Consider the following 19280-nt stretch of genomic DNA (forward strand, 5'->3'; position numbering starts at 1 on the left):
TTGGCCTTATTGCTTAGTTTTCACAATTAAGCTAGTCCATTTGCCTGCATTTGGTCCAATTGCTCCATTCATATCCCATCCATTTTGTCTTGATGTTCTCATTAATCAAAAACTCAACTGCCCTTCTGTCCTTCCTACTGCATCTGTGGCCTGGAACTCTGAGTTGCCAACTTGGTCTCTCCCTCAGGCACATTTCTGTAATCTTCCAGAGGGTCACCAAAATGTTAATTCTGATATTTCTTCACAGATGCTGCCAGGCCTGCTGAGCTTTTCTAGAAACTTCTGTTTCGTTCCTGATTTACAGAATCCTCAGATCTTTTGGGGTTTTCTCTGTAATCTTCTTTCTTAATTCCAAACCATTTTCTCTTCAAGTTATGTTGTCTCATTTCTGTATCTCTTTGAAGATAAAGAATTTTAAATACCATTTCCTTTTTTCTTTTCTTTCATTCTATTAACATTCCATCTCCTTTATTTAGATTCTCAATTCTCTTTCTCCATTTCCACATTTATAAAGGAATCTTAGATAATCCTATCGGTGACATTCTAATTTAGGGTTTCGCTTTAAGCATCTCATCTTTACAAGAGATAACAAAGGTGTAGAGTTGGATGAACACAGCAGGCCAAGCAGTATCAGAGGAGCAGGAAGGCTGACATTTTGGGCCTCAACCCTTCCTCAGAAAAGGGGTCTAGGCCCGAAACATCAGCTTTCCTGCTCCTCTGATGCTGCTTGGCCTGCTGAGTTCATACAGCTCTACACCTTGTCATCTCAGTATCTCCAGCATCTGCAGTTCCTACTATCTCATCTTTACAAGATCCTGCTTTTAGTTCTACCTTTAATTTATCTGCTAATGCTTTGTTTAGCCTTCGTTAAAGATTTTTAATAATCTACAGTTTTGTCTTCTATTCCCTGAAAATTCTTCACAACATTCAAAACTATTTTGGAAGTCCAATCCATGTAAGATACTTCACAATAATATTCCTGTTTTATGTCCAGTACCTCCACATACTAATTGCATTAAAGATTCAGAGATCCTTCTGAAATTCAACAAATTCCTACCCTATCAATCCCAGCTAATGGTAACATCAGACAAATCAGATCTCAGAGTGAAACTTGGCTTAAATGACCACAAGGTTAATTTTTGAAGTTAGTTCCAACTCACTGAGCTATTCACAGGAGGCTGCCATAGTTATTTAACAAAAGAATACAAGTTATCCATATAAAGAAAGTAGTTTTGAGAGATTTCTAAAATAAATAGCCAAAGTTTTAACCTTGTTCCTAGCAATATCCTTTTAAATTCTCATTCCCGCTGAAGTGTCATTCATAAATTCCTGTTTAAGTGACTCTGGCCAGTTTTCATCACCTGGAGATCTCTTTCCAGTTCTGATGCTGTGAACACCATTTCATTCTGACAGCTTGAAAACATTTACACAAACTCTCATAGATTGAAGCCTTAGCAACCTATCTGCTCTTCTGCTAGGGTGAAACTTCTGAATTGAAACCCAATTCTGAACTGATCTCAAAAATTAGTGGCGCTAGCCTGTTTTCTCTAAATGTCATAAAAATTCAATTGTATAAACACCACCATTAATTAACTTCACAGATATCTTTCTCAGCACTTATCTTAAGCAAGCATAGACCTGGAGAAACACAGCAGGCCAGGCAGCATCAAACATTTCGGGTCCTGATTCTTCTTCAGAAATTTCTGTTATCACTGTGTTATCTCTGACTCTAGCATCAGCAGTGCTTACCATCTCTTCTCTTAAGTCACATGCCTTTTTGGAAACTATAACTTTAGTTGACTTTTCTAAATCATTTTCTGACCTCTAACAAAGTTATCTTCACAGAAGTGAAACTACATATCCGTTTTACCTCTACTTTAAAACCAAATTCCCAAGTTATGATAATCTACTATACATCTTTATCATACACCAGAAAAGAACACAAAAACATCAAGATAGCAAACAGTTTATTAGTTAGTTCCTTATGGAGAGTGCTTTAGTATAAATTGTTATATTTTTTGTGTTTTCTTTTACTTCACAGATACAAAATCCCTTAGGCTCAGTTAACAGATAACACTATAACTTGCATTTACAAGTAACTATATGCCCAACTGCTTCGCTGAACTACAAAGTAGATGGTCATGTGGCCTTGTCCAGGTCCTTGGCTCATTAGCATATTCAGCTCTTAAAGCAAAAATCATCTCCTTTTACCGAGACAAAAATTAACATTAGAATGATATTATAATATGGAGTCATATAGACCAAACCAGGTAAGGACAGCAGATTCCCTTCCCTAAATGACATTAATAAAACACATGGGTTTACACAACAATCAATAATTGTTTCATGGTTACCACATTTGAGGTTAGCTTTTACATTTGATTAATTAAATTTAAATCAAGTCGCAGTGGTGGGATTTTAACTCATGTCTTCACAGAATTAGCCTGAGCCTCTGGGCAAACTCTCTCTCCCTTTGTAGTATATTTTATTGTACTATACTTTCTGAACAGCACACCTTAGCTCAAGATGCCCCAATGAGGGGAAATATCCTCTCAGCATCTATCTTGTCACATCCCCCTCAGAATCATTAATATTTCAATAAAGTTATTTCTCGTGCTTTGGGCTCCAGTAACCATAGGCCTAATCTGTTCAACATTTCTTCATAAGATAACTCTGTCATCCCCAGAATCAGGATCATCAACCTTCTAAACTGATTCCAATGTAAAGGTATCACTCCTCAAGTAAGGAGTACACAGTGCAGAATGTGTGGTCTCACCAATTCACTGAACAGTTTGCAGCAAGACCTCTATACTTTTATACTCTATCCTTCTTACAGTACAGGCTAACATTCCATTTACCTTCTTAATTATTTGTTGTACCTGTGTGATAATGTTTTGAGATTCATTTGCAAGGAAACCAGATCCTGTGCTGCAACATTCTGTGGTTTCTTATCATTTAAATAAATTTTTTAACGCTTTCCACCAGAGTGAAAAGCTTCATATTTGCTGGTACTATAGCCTGTCAACTTCTTGATGAATTATTATTAGTAATAATTATAATTTTTGAAAACTATAATCTCCTCACAACTTGCTTTCCTACCTTTCTTTGTATCATCAGCAAAAGTGGCTGCAATAGTCCCTTCCTAGATCATAAGCAGTTGAGGATCCAGCACAGATATCTGTTGCATGTGATGCATTACAGTTTGCCAACCTGAAAATGACCCATTTATCCCAACTGTTTAATATTCGTTAGCAAATCTTCTATAATAATACCACACCAGTTGCAATGAATGCCAATGTTCCATTTGCCTTCCTAATTATTTGTTGTGTCTGAATGCTAACATTTTGTGATTCACATAGAATTCAAAGATTCAATCCCGTGTCAGCAGCGTTTGCTCTTTGAATGTATTGAGTTTAAATATACTACATTAAAGGGAAATACAAGAAATGGCACAGAATATTCTAGAGTTAGTCTAGCTGTGGCAGAGATAGGTTTTTGATTGGATTTTCAATTGGCACTGGATGTGGGTTCAGGAGAGTTCAGCATTGTAACAACCTTCTGATTGGACTGACTGCAATTTAATGCAGACTGTGTATGTGCATTTCTGTACTTTTGCATGTGCATATGTGCATTGGGGGCAGGGGAAAATGAGTTAAAATCAGAAGATCCATATCCCCACCTCTCTCTCTTTGTCTCTGTTCCCTTGCTGTGAAAAGAAAGCCCTCCTCAGTTTGGTCAAGAGAATAGGGAAAAACTACATTCAGGGTTGCAGAAAGAAAGAACACTATAGCCCACAAAGGACAGAAAGCCCACTAGGTCCAACAAAGCAACCAGTAGATTAAAGATTGATCAACTCTGTGCAACTAAAAAAAAGGAAAATAATTTTTTAACCAAACCAACTAGCTTCGTGATCTTATATTGGTGACACAGAAATGTATTCTTCTGATTATTACTCCCTCCAAATTATAGTATGTTTGTTTATTTTTCTTTTTTATGCATTGTTTTTAAAGGGGTAACTTTTATCTTCTATCAATTAGAAATCCTATCCTTTTACAATGCTTTTTTAAGTTATACTATTATAGATTAACAATTCAACCTGTCTGCAGTTTGCTATTGTTTAAAAACTATTTGATGATAGTAAAGTCATTTTCTTGACTTAAACCGTGGGGTCCAACCAGGCAATTCGCTGGTTTCATCAAATCTTCACATTTGTGACAGCTCAGGGAAAAGTACAGTTTAGTTTACAGTGGACTATTCCCAGTGAGTAATAACAAAAGTGGCTAGTTTCATGATATATTTTAGACATATGATTTCCAGTTACTGAATTTAAATTTTTAGAAAATGAAAACACTTGATGTGAAGTTAGTAAACAGAGCTGTAGTAAATGCAATTCAAAGGATGAGTCATGTTTACTTAAGAGTTAGAGTTAGAGTTAGATGTCTGAGACAATAAACAACAGGTGAGCTTCCCTTAGCTTCATAATGGAGCCAGAGAGTCTGATAAAATTATAGTTGTCCTCATTATATAAATAAACACTTCATGTGACTTTTCCTGATCAAAGAAAAAGTAAAATAAATCAACTGCTATATAAAAGGAAGTCTTAAGTAGGACAGGTTTGGGAATGGTACATCTAGGACATCCAAGTATGCCATATTGCAATTGGAATAGAGTATAATGAGATCTAAGATAACAAAATGTGGAGCTGGATGAACACAGAAGGCCAAGCAACATCTTAGAAGCACAAAAGCTGACGTTTTGGGCCTGGACCCTTCATCAGAGAGGGGGATGAGGAGAGGGTTCAGAAATAAATAGGGAGAGAGGGGGAGGCAGACCGAAGAGGGATAGAGAAGATAGGTGGAGAGGACAGTATAGGTGGGGAGGTAGGGTGAGGATAGGTCAGTCTGGGGAGGACGGACAGGTCAAGGGGGCGGGATGAGATTAGTAGGTAAGAAATGGAGGTACGGCTTGGAGGTGGGAGGAGAGGATAAGTGAGAGGAAGAACAGATTAGGGAAGCTGGGCTGGTTTTGGAATGCAGTGGAGGGAGGGGATGAGCTGGGCTGGTTTTGGGAAACACTGGGGGGGGGGGGGGGGGGGGGGGGATTTTGAAGCTTGTTAAGTCCACATTGATATCATTGGGCTTCAGGGCTCCCAAGCAGAATATGAGGTTGCAGGAACAGCAACTTCGGGTGGTATCATTATGGCACTGTAGGAGGCCCAGGATGGGCATGTCGTCTAAGGAATGGGAGGGGGGAGTTGAAATGGTTCGCAACTGGGAGGTGCAGGTGTTTACTGCGAACAGAGCAGAGGTGTTCTGCAAAAAGCGGTCCCCAAGCCTCCGCTTGATTTCCCCAATGTAGAGGAAGCCATAACGCGTACAGCGGATGCAGTATACCACATTAGCAGATGTGCAGGTGAACATCTGCTTGATGTGGAAAGTCATCTTAGGGCCTGGGATGGAGGTGAGGGAGGCAGTGTGGAGGCAAGTGTAACACTTCCTGCGGTTGCAGGGGAAGGTTTGCAAAGCGGCCCCCAAGTTTGTCACTGGTTTTTATCTACATGATTTTTCACAGAAACCGAGGAAATTGGGGAAAGCTTTGTTCTGTCAAAAGCTCAGGGTGTTCTCCAAGTTCTAGTCACTAAGCAAGACAAGAGTGAGGACATGCATGAGCTGCAGTATCCACAATTGAGAGATACTTTTAGTTTGAGGGTCAACCAGCTAGATAATGGTGGAAGAACCCCAAAAAAAATCTCATATTTCAGGGGACAGCAGGAAAACAGAGGAGGAGAAGAGGAGAGAATTCCTGAGAGCTCTGGCATGCCTTGGTTTGGCCAAGGTCAAGTAGAATACCAGTACAGAGGAAGTCTCAGTTAAAAGGAGAGGTGGAAACAGAAATAGTCTGCTCAGTGATTTTCTGTGCAAATAAGTGTTTATGAGTGTTACATTAATAGTACGTTTTTAGCTACTATGCAACAAAAGATTTTGTTTAAAACAGAAAACCTTGCAGTGCAATGCTTTCGGTTAATAACAGGAGTTTATTTTAAGTTACTTGCCCCTATCAAGGGTCACAAAAATTTCTCTCTGCTACAATAAACATTCTTGATCAAATCCTAGTTGCATTATTATTAAAGACACACCTAAACATAGAATTCTACAACTTTTGCTATAGGTTAGATTTTTTTAAACGGAAGCTGCCATGCAAAGTTAAACATATATTGTACATTTTGGCTAGTTTACATGTTGCTGGTTCTGAAAATGACAATGCAAAATGTCACTAGAAGGGAAAATAGTGAAACTGTGAAGAAACTGGGGGGCAAGCATAAACATCAACCATGAAAAGTGCACAGCTGAATATTCCATTGTTAGTGACAGAATACATTGCTTCAGTGATGCTTCAAGTATTGCATATAAGCAATAAGCAAGGAAAATCTGAAAAATGTTAGCTTCAGGTTATGAATAATTAATCAAACCCCCTGAAAAATATTCTGAAGATGTCAAATACTCGTTATTTAAAAAGGCCCAACTTACTTTCACAGAATTTTATTATGTGGTTAGCATAATGAGACATTCCAGCGCTTTGAGGAAAACACTGCAATGTGCCTAAAATATGTTGTGCAATTCAAATATCAAGGAATGCCTGAACCATTGTCATAATTTACTCTCATTTAGCACCTTCAACTTAGTTTGTACATTCACAAGACCAGTTATAAATTATAGAACAGAAAGGAGAAATATTCTTACCTGACAGATCAGGATTCTGCATTTTTTTTAAATCATTGCAGCAATCCTGATTACAGGTCATTAACAAACCTTCATTAGATGCTAAATGACAAACTTCTTAAATACTATTAAGATGTCTGGTGATAGTGCAAATTAAATTATTCTAATTTGAATGTACGATAAATCAGTTTTACTTTAACAGGATTTACACTGGTGCTCAAGAGAAATTAGAAATTAGGGCCAAATTCTCTCAACACCTGATCTTTGGGTCAGGGTAACATGCTTTAGGGAAAAATAAAATCACACTCGGTCATGGCAAACAACAATAACCATTTAACCTTAATTGGAACTCTGAAGAATTATAATAAGACAATCCATTGTATTCCAAAGAATAAATATATTTTTAACATTTGCTTAGGAGATCAGATTGATCCTTTTAAATTTAATTTACCTTGGACATTTATCACAATTGCTAAAAATTGCCATTCTGGAAGAATCATTGACAGACTTCATTGTTTCCCTCCCCAAAGATAATATTGTAGGCAGCGAACCCCAAAGATGCTGCCAGGCATTCCCATTTTCTGTATTTATTTCAGATTTCAGGAACCTCCGATATTTCTTTTCTTCCAGAATTTTTCAGTTACACAAATTAACAGTTTTTAGTTAGCTATAAAAGCACATAAGAACATAGAGCATAAGAACATAAGAACTAGGAGCAGGAGTAGACAATCTGGCCCCTCAAGCCTGCCCCACCATATAATAAGATCATGGCTGATCTTTTTGAGACTCAGTTCCACTTACCCGCCCACTCACCATAATCCTTAATTCCTTTGTTGTTCAAAAATTTATCCAACCTTGCCTTAAAAACATTCAGCGAGGTAGCTCCAACCACTTCACTGGGCAGGGAATTCCAGATTCACAACCCTTTGGGTGAAGAAGTTCCTCCTAATCTCAGTCCTACATCTGCTTCCCTTTATTTTGAGGCTATGCTCCCTAGTCCTAGTTTCACCTGCTAGCGGATACAACCTCCCTGCCTCCACCTTATCTATTCCCTTCATTATCTTGTGTTTCTATAAGATCTCCCCTCATTCTTCTGAATTCCAATGAGTATAATCCCAGCCTACTCAGTATCTCCTCATAATCCAGCCCTCTCAATTCTGAAATCAACCAAGTGAATCTCCTCTGCACTCCCTCCAGTGTTAGTATATCCCTTCTCAAGTAAGGAGACCAAAACTGCACAGTACTCCAGGTGTGGCCTCACCAGGACCCTATACAGCTGCAGCATTGCCCACCTGTTTTTAAAACTTCATCCCTCAAGCAATGGCAGAAAAAATTCCATTTGCCTTTTTAATTACCTGCTGCACCTGCAATATTACTTTTAGTGATTCATGCACAAGGGCACCCAAGTCCCTCTGCACAGCAGTGTGCTGCAAGTTTTTACCATTTAAAACAGAGTCCATTTTGCTGTTATTCCTACCAAAATGGATGACCTCACACTTATCAAAATTGTGCTCCATCTGCCACACTTTTGCCCACTCACTTAGGACTATCTACATCCCTCTGCAGACTTTCAGTGTCTTCTGCACACTTTGCTCTACCACTCATCCTAGGGTCATCAGCAAATTTTGACACACCACATTTAGTCCCCAACACACAAATCATCTACGTAAATTATAAACAATTGCAGTCCCAACACTGCTTCCTCATCATAGTCGTTTTGTCACCATGCTAGGTAACATCAGTGCAGCCTCCAACGAAGCGATGTTAAAGCTCTGCTTAGGATTTATGATTCCTTCTGTAAGTTGGGATGTGTCATTTCCAACTTTTATTTTGTATGGGTTTGTAATGGAGAGCCTCATGTACAAACCCATGATGAAAAACTGGAAATGACATAACTGAACTTAACAGACCAAATCATAAATGCCAAGTGGAGTAGCACAACATCGCTTCATCGGAGGCTGCACTGATGATATTACCTAGCATGATGACGAAACATCTGTACAATAACCTGCCAGCTCAAACAAGCCAAAAACCTCACCCACAATCCAAGCTACAAGCTTTTGCAAGAACCTGAAAAGGGATAAAAAGTATGAGGGAAGGTGATGCCTAGTGGTATTATCACTAGACTATTGACCCTGAAACTCTGCTAATGATTTGGGAACTGGGGTTTGAATTTGAGTTCACCTTTAAAAAAAGGCCTGGAATTAAGAGTCTGCTAAAGACCATGAAACCATTCTCAATCGTCAGAAATCCAATTTGGCTCACTAATGCCTTTCAGGGAAGGAAACTGCAGACTTCATCTGGTCTAGCCTACATGTTCAGACAGTATTACATTATCATCATCATGATGAGCCAGAGCTGGAGCAGGCAATGAGATAATGTGATAGATGCTGAGGAACTGGTGGAATGAGGAGGAGGAAGAGGAAGAAGCTCTCCTTGTGCATTTTGTGGCCTACACGTGACTCCAGACCCACAACAGTATGGTTGACTCTCAAGTGCCCTTTGAAATGGCTTAACAAGACACTCAGTTGTATCAGTTGCTCCAAAGTCTCAACAAAGAAACAAAAAGAGAGTCACACAGGGACTGTAGTAGTTCAAGAAGGCAGCTCACCACCATCTTCAAAGTATACAACAGATGGCAATAAGTACTGGCCAGCCAGTTATGTGCATAGATGAAAAGAACCTTGGTTGGGTTCCCTTCCAAATCTGCTGACCCTGCTTCTGTGGCAAAGATCATCTAAGTGCTCTTTCCACAGATTGGTGAAGTCACAGCTAATATGTTTTCATCACATACCCAAATCTAGAAGATTTCAACTGACACTACAAAACAGTTTAATGTAAAGATTACTAATTACAATATTCTGTCCAATGACCTTAACAAATAAATTTAAGAATAAGTGTGTATGAAAAATCAAAATCTGATATTTGGCTCAGTGAATTACAGTACAAAAAACAAAAAGGATTTAGTGGTCAGAGTGAGGACACCAGCCATCCCAATTCCTTTCACTCTTCTCACTCTCAGCCCCACTTCCCAACTCCCAGACTTTCTCTCTTTATGATCTCCAATGACTCTCACAAACATTTGAAGTCTCTTTCTCCCTCATTGCCCTGCAGATTTTCTTACCGCCACACACTTCCCCTCCAGACCAACCAACCTCGTCTGATTCTCTCATTCCCACATATAATCAGCAACTTCTCTCATTTCTCAACCATTGCTGGTAATTGATTCTCTGTGGGCTTTCAAAATGACTAATTAGCACCCGAATGTGAGTATTTTGGATTCATTTAGTCAAGTCTAATTATTAAAAGAAAAAATCAAGAGTCCTAAAATGCAGAGTTCTTTTCAAAAAAAGACTTAGTGTTGCTTGACAAAATTCCAAATGCATACTTAGGAATTAGACTGGAAGCAACTTCCTCAACACAATCTACATTTCAAGGTACTAACAGTTCTGGTTTATTTAGTTATTGCTCAACAGTTTCTAGCTTTTATATCATTAATATGTTGGCACAACACCAACTGGTTCTTGCCTAATGCCATGAAGGTTGGCTTTCCTCCAATTTAGAAATTTAACTTTTAGATCAGATCTACTCTTTTCCATAACTATTTGAAAACTAATAGAATAATGATCATTGGCCCCAAAGTGTTCCCACTTAGGCACCTCTTGTCACTTGCCCTGCTTTGTTTCACAAGAGGTGGTCAAATTTTGCTCCTTCTCTAATAGGTTCATCCACATACTGAACAGGAAAGCTTTCTCATATACATTTCTGAAATTTATCTCCAAGCCCTTAAAAACAATGACAACCCCAGTCTAAGTTTAAAAATCCCCTATCATTATAACCCTATAATTCTTACAGATATCAGATCGCCTTACAAATTTGCTTCTCAATTTCCTGATGACTACTGGGGGGGGGGGGCCTACAGTACAATCCAAATAAGGTAATCACTCACTTCTTGTATCTCACTGTCACTGAGATAACATCACTGGATGTACTCCCAGGAATATTCTCCCCAGGTGCATCTGTAATGTTACCACTAACCAAAAACACCATTCCCCCTCCTCTCCTGTTCCCCTTTCTAGCTTTCCTATAGCATCCAAGCCCGAGAACATTCAGCTGCCAGTCCTACTCTTTCTTGAACTACACTAATAGCTATGATATAAGTGATTTGGAAGTGACTACAGAAGGAATGGTTAGTAAATTTTCAGAAAACACCAAAATTAGTGAAGTGGAGAGTGAAGAAAGTCATCTTAGAGAGTACAACGGACCTTGATCAGATGGGCTGAGAGATGGCAGATGAAGTTTAATCTAGATAAACGTAAGGTGCTGCATTTTGGAAAAGCCAATCATGACAGGACTTATACACATAATGGTAGGGTCCTAGGAACTGCTGCCAAACAAAGAGGGCTTTGGGGGCAGGTTCATAATTCCTTGAAGGTGGAGTCATAGGTAGACAGGGTAGTAAAGGCGTTTGATATACTTAATGCACTGACCAATAAAGGCAAGTGTGAGTTTGGATATCACATTGCAGCTGTACAAGGCATTGGTGAGGCCGCTTTTGGAATACAATTTTGAATTCTGGTCTCCCTGCCATAGAAAAGGCGTTGTGAAACTTGAAAGATTTCCTGAAAGATTTACAAGGATGTTGCCAGGGTTTGAGCTATAGGGAGATGAATAAGCTGGGGTTCCCCCCGACCCTTACCACACCAAGCATCACAGGCTGAGGGGTGACCTTAGAAAGGTTTATAAAAATCATGGAGTGTGTCATGGATAAGGCAAATAAGCTGAGGTCTTTCTCCTGGGGTAGGGGAGTCCAAAACTACAACACGTAGATTTAAGGCAAGATGGGAAATATTTAAGAGGGTCCTAAGGGGCAACTTTTTCCATGCAGAGCATGGGGTGCATACGGAATGCGCTGTCAAAAAAGTAACAGAGGCTGATATAATTACAATAATTTAAAAGACCTCAGGATGGTTATATGACTAGGAAGGGTTAAGAGGTATATGGGTCAAATATTGGCAAACAAGACCAGATTAATTTAGGAAAGCTGATTGAGTTGGGCCAAAAAGTGTTTCTGTGCTGTTCAACTCAGTTTATTACTAACCTTCTCATTTCCAGCCTACACAAAAGTCAGCTGTGAAAAAAAGTTGAATAATATTAGTCTCTCCCAGCCAGTACATAGTTTCTCCATTGTCAGTAGATCCACTGCGGCACCTCATAACCCAGAAACTGGGTGCCTCATGGTTACAAATTAACGCTTTAGAACAACTTAGATCTGACCTCCCAGACGAACAGATAGAAACATCCTAGCAATTACAAACTTAACTTCCAGGCACAAAGAGCTCTTTGATTTCATGGACACCTCAGCAAATCGAATAGCTAAAAAAGGAGTAAATATTAGCAATAAAAATCCTGAGCAGCACCCCAAAAGCATACTGATAATGCCACATATTATCTTTCTGGACATTCCTGCAACCAAGTCACACCAAACATGGTGCTTTGCATTACTTCCAATTCAACTAGGGCAAAGGAGGACCCTGATGTTTCAGCAGTTCCAGGTCTCTATTAATGCTGTCCATTCTAGTACCCTAAAGAGAACAGTCCAGTTTCATTGTGTTATTGATTTGCAAAAAAAAACCAGCTGCTACAAGTGAAAAGCTGCTATGTGCTGTCTAAGAGTGAGTGGAAACTTTGTTCAAAGTTGAGCAAATCCCTGACTAGTAACTTGATCGACTTCAGTAAATGCTTAGTGCTCACAGTGTCTGCCAAGTGGACAGAATCCATTATCCTTGCAAACAAAAAAAGGCTGCCAACTCTGATTAGCAAGTCAATAATGCCCCCCCCCCGGCAAAAAAAAGTGTAATGATTGATAATGGCACTTGATCAATTGTACATTTACGTAACTTCCCTGCGATAGGGTTAGGGTTAGGGTTAGAGTTAGAGTTAGAGTTAGAGACTAGGCTCATTGAGGACAGATCACTAAAAAAAAATTACAATTTTCATCAGGCAAGGCTAAAGTTGAGAGGAAGTACATAGGCAATACATGGCCTTGCTTTTCTGAGATCCAAGACATGGGCAGCATGGTGGGTCTGTGACTAGCACTGCTGTCTCAGCGCCAGATTTGATTCCACCCTTGTGGAAACTCCACACTGACAGTCACCATTCTCCCCGTGCTCCGTTTCCTCCCATAGTGCAAAGATGTGCAGGTTAGATGAATTGTCTGTGCTAAATTGCCCAAAAGAATTTCAGGGATCTGTACGTTAGATGTTTTATCCATGGGAAATGTAGGGATACAGGGAAAGGGTAGGGGTTTGGCAATGGGTCTAAGTGGGGTGCACTTTGGAGGGTCGGTGTGGCCCTAAAGGGCCTGTTTCCACACTGTAGTGATTCGGAAATCCTCAGATTTACCTTATTTTAACCAAGCCACACCAGTATTCCATGCCAAAGAATACCTTCAAAAATGGACAAAATGTAAATAGTTTTATCCTTGATAATAACAGACCAAAATGTCGTAGTTCAGGATATTTTCATACCTTCATCCAATTTGACATTGGAAGTTCTTAATAGCTTCACATATCTAAAGTTCACTTTGACCAATTTCACTTGATGCAGAAATCAACACATCACAAAAGCTGCAAGTTATATTCAAGTTGTTTAATGGAGAACAGCAACTCAAGAAAGCCAGAAGTTTAAAGTTCACTTCTCTACAATGACAACACCTAAAGAACAAAATGCTAGGCAGGAGAAATGGTCAACTGAACATGTTAAATTTCATCAGCATAATTATTGCTAAACCAAATCACATCTGGTTCAGTCAGTCATGTCCATTGGATGGATAACAGCTGTCTACACAGAAGATAAATAGTTATATTCCATTTGGGGAGCAGGTAACAATATCAATCTCCAACCTTCCTGGCTAGGACAAGCAAACCAAATCTCAGATTTGAAAGCTGTCACTGTTCCAATCAAGCTTTACGATTTAATTTTAGGATTTTACTCAGCATTAAAAAAGAGTGTTTTAGGAAGATAACTTTTTTTCCCCCCCCCCCCCAGGGGTGTAGGACTAGTTTTGTTGCTGTTGAAGTGCTAGCATAGAACATGATTTTGTTAAGTACATTCAGGTACAGGATCAAATTTCCAACTTCAATCATGCATGAATTGAAAGATGTGATATCAAAGCACTTAAAATTTGGTGTTCCACTGTCATATGCCTTTATACATTAATTATAGCTAATTATTGAAACAATTATATTTAATTTAGGCTAGCAACCATTTTAACTCTTCAATTGTTATTTCTTCAAGCAGAATGATCAAGCATTATTTTTTAACCTATCAATTACAAAAACAAACACATTCATAATTATATTTTTCTTCAGAACCAGGAATATTCCATTTTATTTGGATTGTGAGCCCTCCCATCTGTTAAGCTTGGCAGAAGCAAAAGAAATGTTGAGGCCATTACATTGCCACTAAATCTATTTTATCATGTTTTCAGGGAAATGGTGATCGCCTTATTCTTCTGCAAGCACACTTTCAGTTAGGGGGAAAACGCAGCTTTGATGCTCATAAACTCCACTCATATGATCACCCTTAGACACAAGTGCTGCACCCAAGCTTTGACAAGACTGAATTAAGTTTATCCCCAAAGCCAGATATTGGAAATTGGATTTCAATGAGTTCATTCTGTGCTATCAGAACTAGTGAAAAGCTTTAAAAACACTTCAACATTGAACTGGTTCAAAAAAATATCCATTTAGATCAAAAGGTGTCCAATGCATAGTCACAAAGCAAATAATGCAGATTACTTTGAAGTGCAGCCTTACATATTTGGCTGTTCGGAATTTTGTGTTCTCCACATTTGCAATATATATTCAGGACAATGTGGCAATTTGAAATGTCACTTTTACATCTCAAAGATATAACTTGCATGAACACTCACCTAAAAAAAAGGCAAAAATAGAATGCACCCAAGGGACAAAGTTCACCCTTAGTCACCCAAGGGCATCATGGTCTTATACACCCAGGTATCTTTCCAGCCATGTTTCAGTCACTTTAAATTTGTATTTTGTTACTAAAGTGGGCATTAGTTTCCAGATGATTCAAGTTTAAGTGTTGATTAGCAGTGATCATGGCACTCTAGATTCACACGTCTGATCTTTAGGCATCCAGTGAATAGTCTGGATAAGTTGGAAGGCCTCCTCAGGAGGAGCTCCTAGACCTGGCCAAATTGACTTTGAATTAGGTCCAGGTAGATTGTGGAAAGTTAACACTGTGGTGCTCCTCTTCCACATCTACATTCATGTCTGGATATCTTTTGACAGTAACCTAGAGGCCTTTACAGAAAAGCCGTGGACACCTCAGTACTTTAACTCCCTATCCAACGTTAGCCTTTTCCCATGCTCCCTAACTTTTTGATGATTTGCATTGAGTTTAAGAGGCTTTGCATGTAAATATCCAATTGGCTGTAGAGGGGGTAGTGGTAGCAGTTAGTTTTTAAAAACCCCATCAGTGGTTAGTACTGTTGCCTCACAGCACTAGGTACCTACATCTCTTCCAGAGTCAGGTGACTGTGCTATTTACATGTTCTCCATGGGCTTCCTCTGGGTGTCCGTTTCCTTTCACAGTCCAAAGGTGTGCAGGTTAGCTGGAATAATTGTGGGAAATACAAGGTTTACAGGGATAGGGTTTTTAAAAAGCAGTAATAAGTAAAAAAGTGGGGGAGAAAATAAACAGTAGCGGTGGGTCTGGGTGAAATACTGTACAGAGGGGTAGCGTAGACTTGATGGAGCAAAGGGCCTGTTTCTGCACTGTAGGGTTCTACGATTTGGTGATTGGAAAAGTAGTAAAAAGTTCAGTTTTAAGTAAGAGCCCTTCTGCATATGAAAACAAAATGAATACATAGTGACAATTCTGATTCCAGAAAACAAAAAACCTTAAATCCCCAGTAGAAGCTTAGCCAGGCAAATTTTGAAAACTGCCAATAAACTCCCATTGACTTACTAAACTTCTAAATTTAAAAAGGAAAATTAGAAGCATCTTTGAATATCAATTCACAAAAAGAGAAGTTTAAGTATCTTGACGGAGTACCTATTCTGTAAATCTAATTAGGGAGTAAAACCCTAACAAACTTTAAAATTTTTCAATATTTCATATGAACCAAACAATTTCTAAAAGAAAGGACACAAATCAGTTTTATCAAAGACAATGTTTATAATGTACATGACACTATTTGAAATATTTTCAATAGACTGGAATAACTTTGGGAAAACAAAAATGCAATACATACAATAGCAATGAAATTCCAGAGATGAGGAGTGCTACAGTGTAGAGTTGCAGACAAAACAAGTACATACAACTGTACTAGAATTACTGTCAAAATTAGGAAAAATCTACACATCTGTACAAAAATCAAAGTGTTTAGTGTAACATTTCTTATTCAAATACATTGATTTTTAATAAAAGGGAGTGAAAGCAAGGTTCATTTCTGGACAGTTACTATAGACATGATTATATTCACACTTGCCATCCTTACATGGTTCTTCTCATTGTTCTAATCATGTCTATATGCATTATAAAATAAATTGAATTACCATATTCCAACATCCAGTTTTGATACCCGAGCCACAGCCTCTTCAAGTGAGGAAGAGATCAGCGCTTGAAACCACTCATAGGACACACAGGCACTTGAAGTTGATGCATGTAATATTGTTTTCAAGTTCAACTTACTGTGCTAAAATAAAGTTTAAAAAAGATGGTGTCAAAGAAAAAGATTAATTCACTGATTTTAGTACAACCCTTAACTACATACTATTCATAATCATTTATGACTGAAGGATAATCCTTTTTACTGTATAAAAATATGTTTAGATCTGTCGACCTTGTTGTACCAACTCAAAATTTAATTCAGCCCAAAAGAGTACATAAATATGGGAAATGAACAATTTGCACTCAGGGACATTATGCAAATCCACTATCTCAGCAGCAATTCTCACACATGAAACACAGAAATAATGTGTTCTAAAGCAGAGCTAAACAACACCTCCCAGCACGATTAATTTTGTGTTAGATTATAACATTCAAAACCAGCAGTATAGCCTTGGTCATAAAGCAGAGCACGAGTGTTGTAATGAAGGTGGTACATACATTTATTATGAATTTAAGCAACCATGGGGAGGATAAAAACAAACAACACAAAATGTTTGCTTACAAGGAGATCCTTGATAATCACAAGAGCCACCATATCATCAAATTGGGTACGGTACACAGCTACACAAGATCAAGACAGCAGGATTAATGACCATCACTGGAAGGGAGGACATTGCCACTCATTCACTGACTGAAGGCCGGACATGCATGCAATTTTAAGAACAGATCAAAATTGAAGTGGCAACGAGAGTCCAAGATGATCTTCATATCCTGATCAGGAGGGGGAGAGAGAGAGTGAGTTTCTTCAAAGCAATTTATTTTGCATTAAATATTCTTCAGAATTCTGAGAATTACATGAATGCCACACAAGAATGTAGCAATGCTCATGATCTCACAGCCAAAAGAAAGCTTCGTTTCCCCCACTGCTTTGACAAATCAGTCCTTTAAAAAAAAGAGTCAATCTTCTAAGCTTTCTATTTGTAACAATCTGTGATCAAGGATGAAAATCAAAATCATTGCATATGAAGCAAACAAATAAGGCTAGGAGGTAGCAAACAGTCAAAAAACTTCCAAGGAGCAAAAAAGTGGATCTTATCAATTTGCAAAAATTAACTACAACTGATATTGACAAAAACTTCTATAGAAATTAAACTCTTATTTACTTTTAAAACAGTCAAGTTCAACTACCGATATTGAGCAATTTGTTATATTTCAGACTTTTTGTTATCAACACTGGACCCCAGAGAGTGTTGTGACATTAGTGGCAAATCAAGGATATCACCACATTTCCCCAAAAAAAAAACCTCAACAGCATGACCAAATGAGATTTTGTACAAACAAACTGCATACTCGTGCTATTATATTGTGAACCATTTCCAAAAAGGGAATGTTTTAAAGGAAGCATACACATTGGCTTGAGGCTTTCTACGAAGCTATTTGCTCCAGACCAGAATCCACTCACTCAATGTAGGGCTGTATTATGCCTAGATTAAAACAGATTTTCACACCAAGTGTGTGTAGGCTAAGTGGCAGTACAGGTTGGGTGGATCTGAACTACCCAACTCAGTTGCAGTCACATGTTCATCATGTAATGTTAAGCGTGTCTGAAACCAAGCAGTAGAATTACCACAAAAGACAAAAATTGGAGGGACAAGTAGTATTTAACTCATTTAATGAATCCAAAAAAAATTCTTTCAGCACTTATAAACCATGAAGCAAAATCAGTTTTTGCTACTCAAATACAACTTGCTCAAGTGTATTTTTTTTAAACTAAAAAGGTACATACCAAACCCTTGATGAAAATTGGATCACCCCCCCCGCCCCACTCCGCCAGCCAGTAAATTTAGATGTAAAAGTAATCCAAAGTGTTTGTTATTTTCTCCCACAAAACAATGCGTATTGTTTTCAACAATATCATGAGCTACAACCTGGAAATGGGGACATCGGGGCCTGAAAAGACAGTTTGCAATTGATCTATGTGAAACTCAAACACCCAAGCCTGACCTGACTGACTTTCTTCCCACCCTACAATTCTCAACCAAAAACTGAAGTTAGTCACTATGGGACTGCTATAGAATTTTTTTTTTTTTTTTGGGGGGGGGGGGGAGAAAGAGAGAGAAGAAGAGAGAGGGTGGAATAGCAATATTTATTAGCCAATATGTGTCAATACACTTCATTCAACAAAATGTCACTCACAATGATTAGAAGAGTCAATAACAGTTTTGTAACCAGTTGTACTACACCTGGTACTAACTTAAGAAAAAAAGGTGTTTCCACATGGAAATTTCATAATTTTATTAGTACAAAAAAAAACTTGCAAGTACCCATTAGATTTTACTGAAATCAATGTAAACCTAAGCATCAAGCATGGTTTTGGTTTAAACTTAAGTATTTTGACATGAAGAATGTACTATGCTTCAAGTTTAGTCTGCAGGCTCTTTGACTGTAAATTTAATGAATATTTTCAAGGTAGCCAATAATTCACAAGCTTCAAAATGTAAACAATTACATGCATGGTGCTACATTAAAAATTTGCACATACTTCCTCAAAAATGGAGTAGAAAGAGTTACGACTTAAGATCACAAATACAGAAATTGGAACTGATCCAATGAATTAATTGCTCATTTATCAAAATTTTGATGGTGATGGCTTTGAGATTTATAAAATGCAACATAAGAAAGTGTTAGCAGTGTGTCTTCAGTTTCCTCAAATTCGAAAGAATCCATCCAAAATAATTTCATGTTATTCAAATTACACTTCTGGCAGCTGCCTGATACCTTTATTTAGGGTAATCTCAGATTTGCATGGGTTTGTTTGCCTACAAAACTACAGGCTTAAAAATTTTAAAGAAAAAGTTATCAAAATAGTAGTGGACTTTGCACAAAACATTACAGCAAGACTTTCCTCCAAATTCTGAC

The sequence above is a fragment of the Stegostoma tigrinum genome, chromosome 9, assembly GCF_030684315.1.
Source record: "Stegostoma tigrinum isolate sSteTig4 chromosome 9, sSteTig4.hap1, whole genome shotgun sequence".
NCBI classification, from domain to species: Eukaryota; Metazoa; Chordata; class Chondrichthyes; order Orectolobiformes; family Stegostomatidae; genus Stegostoma; species Stegostoma tigrinum.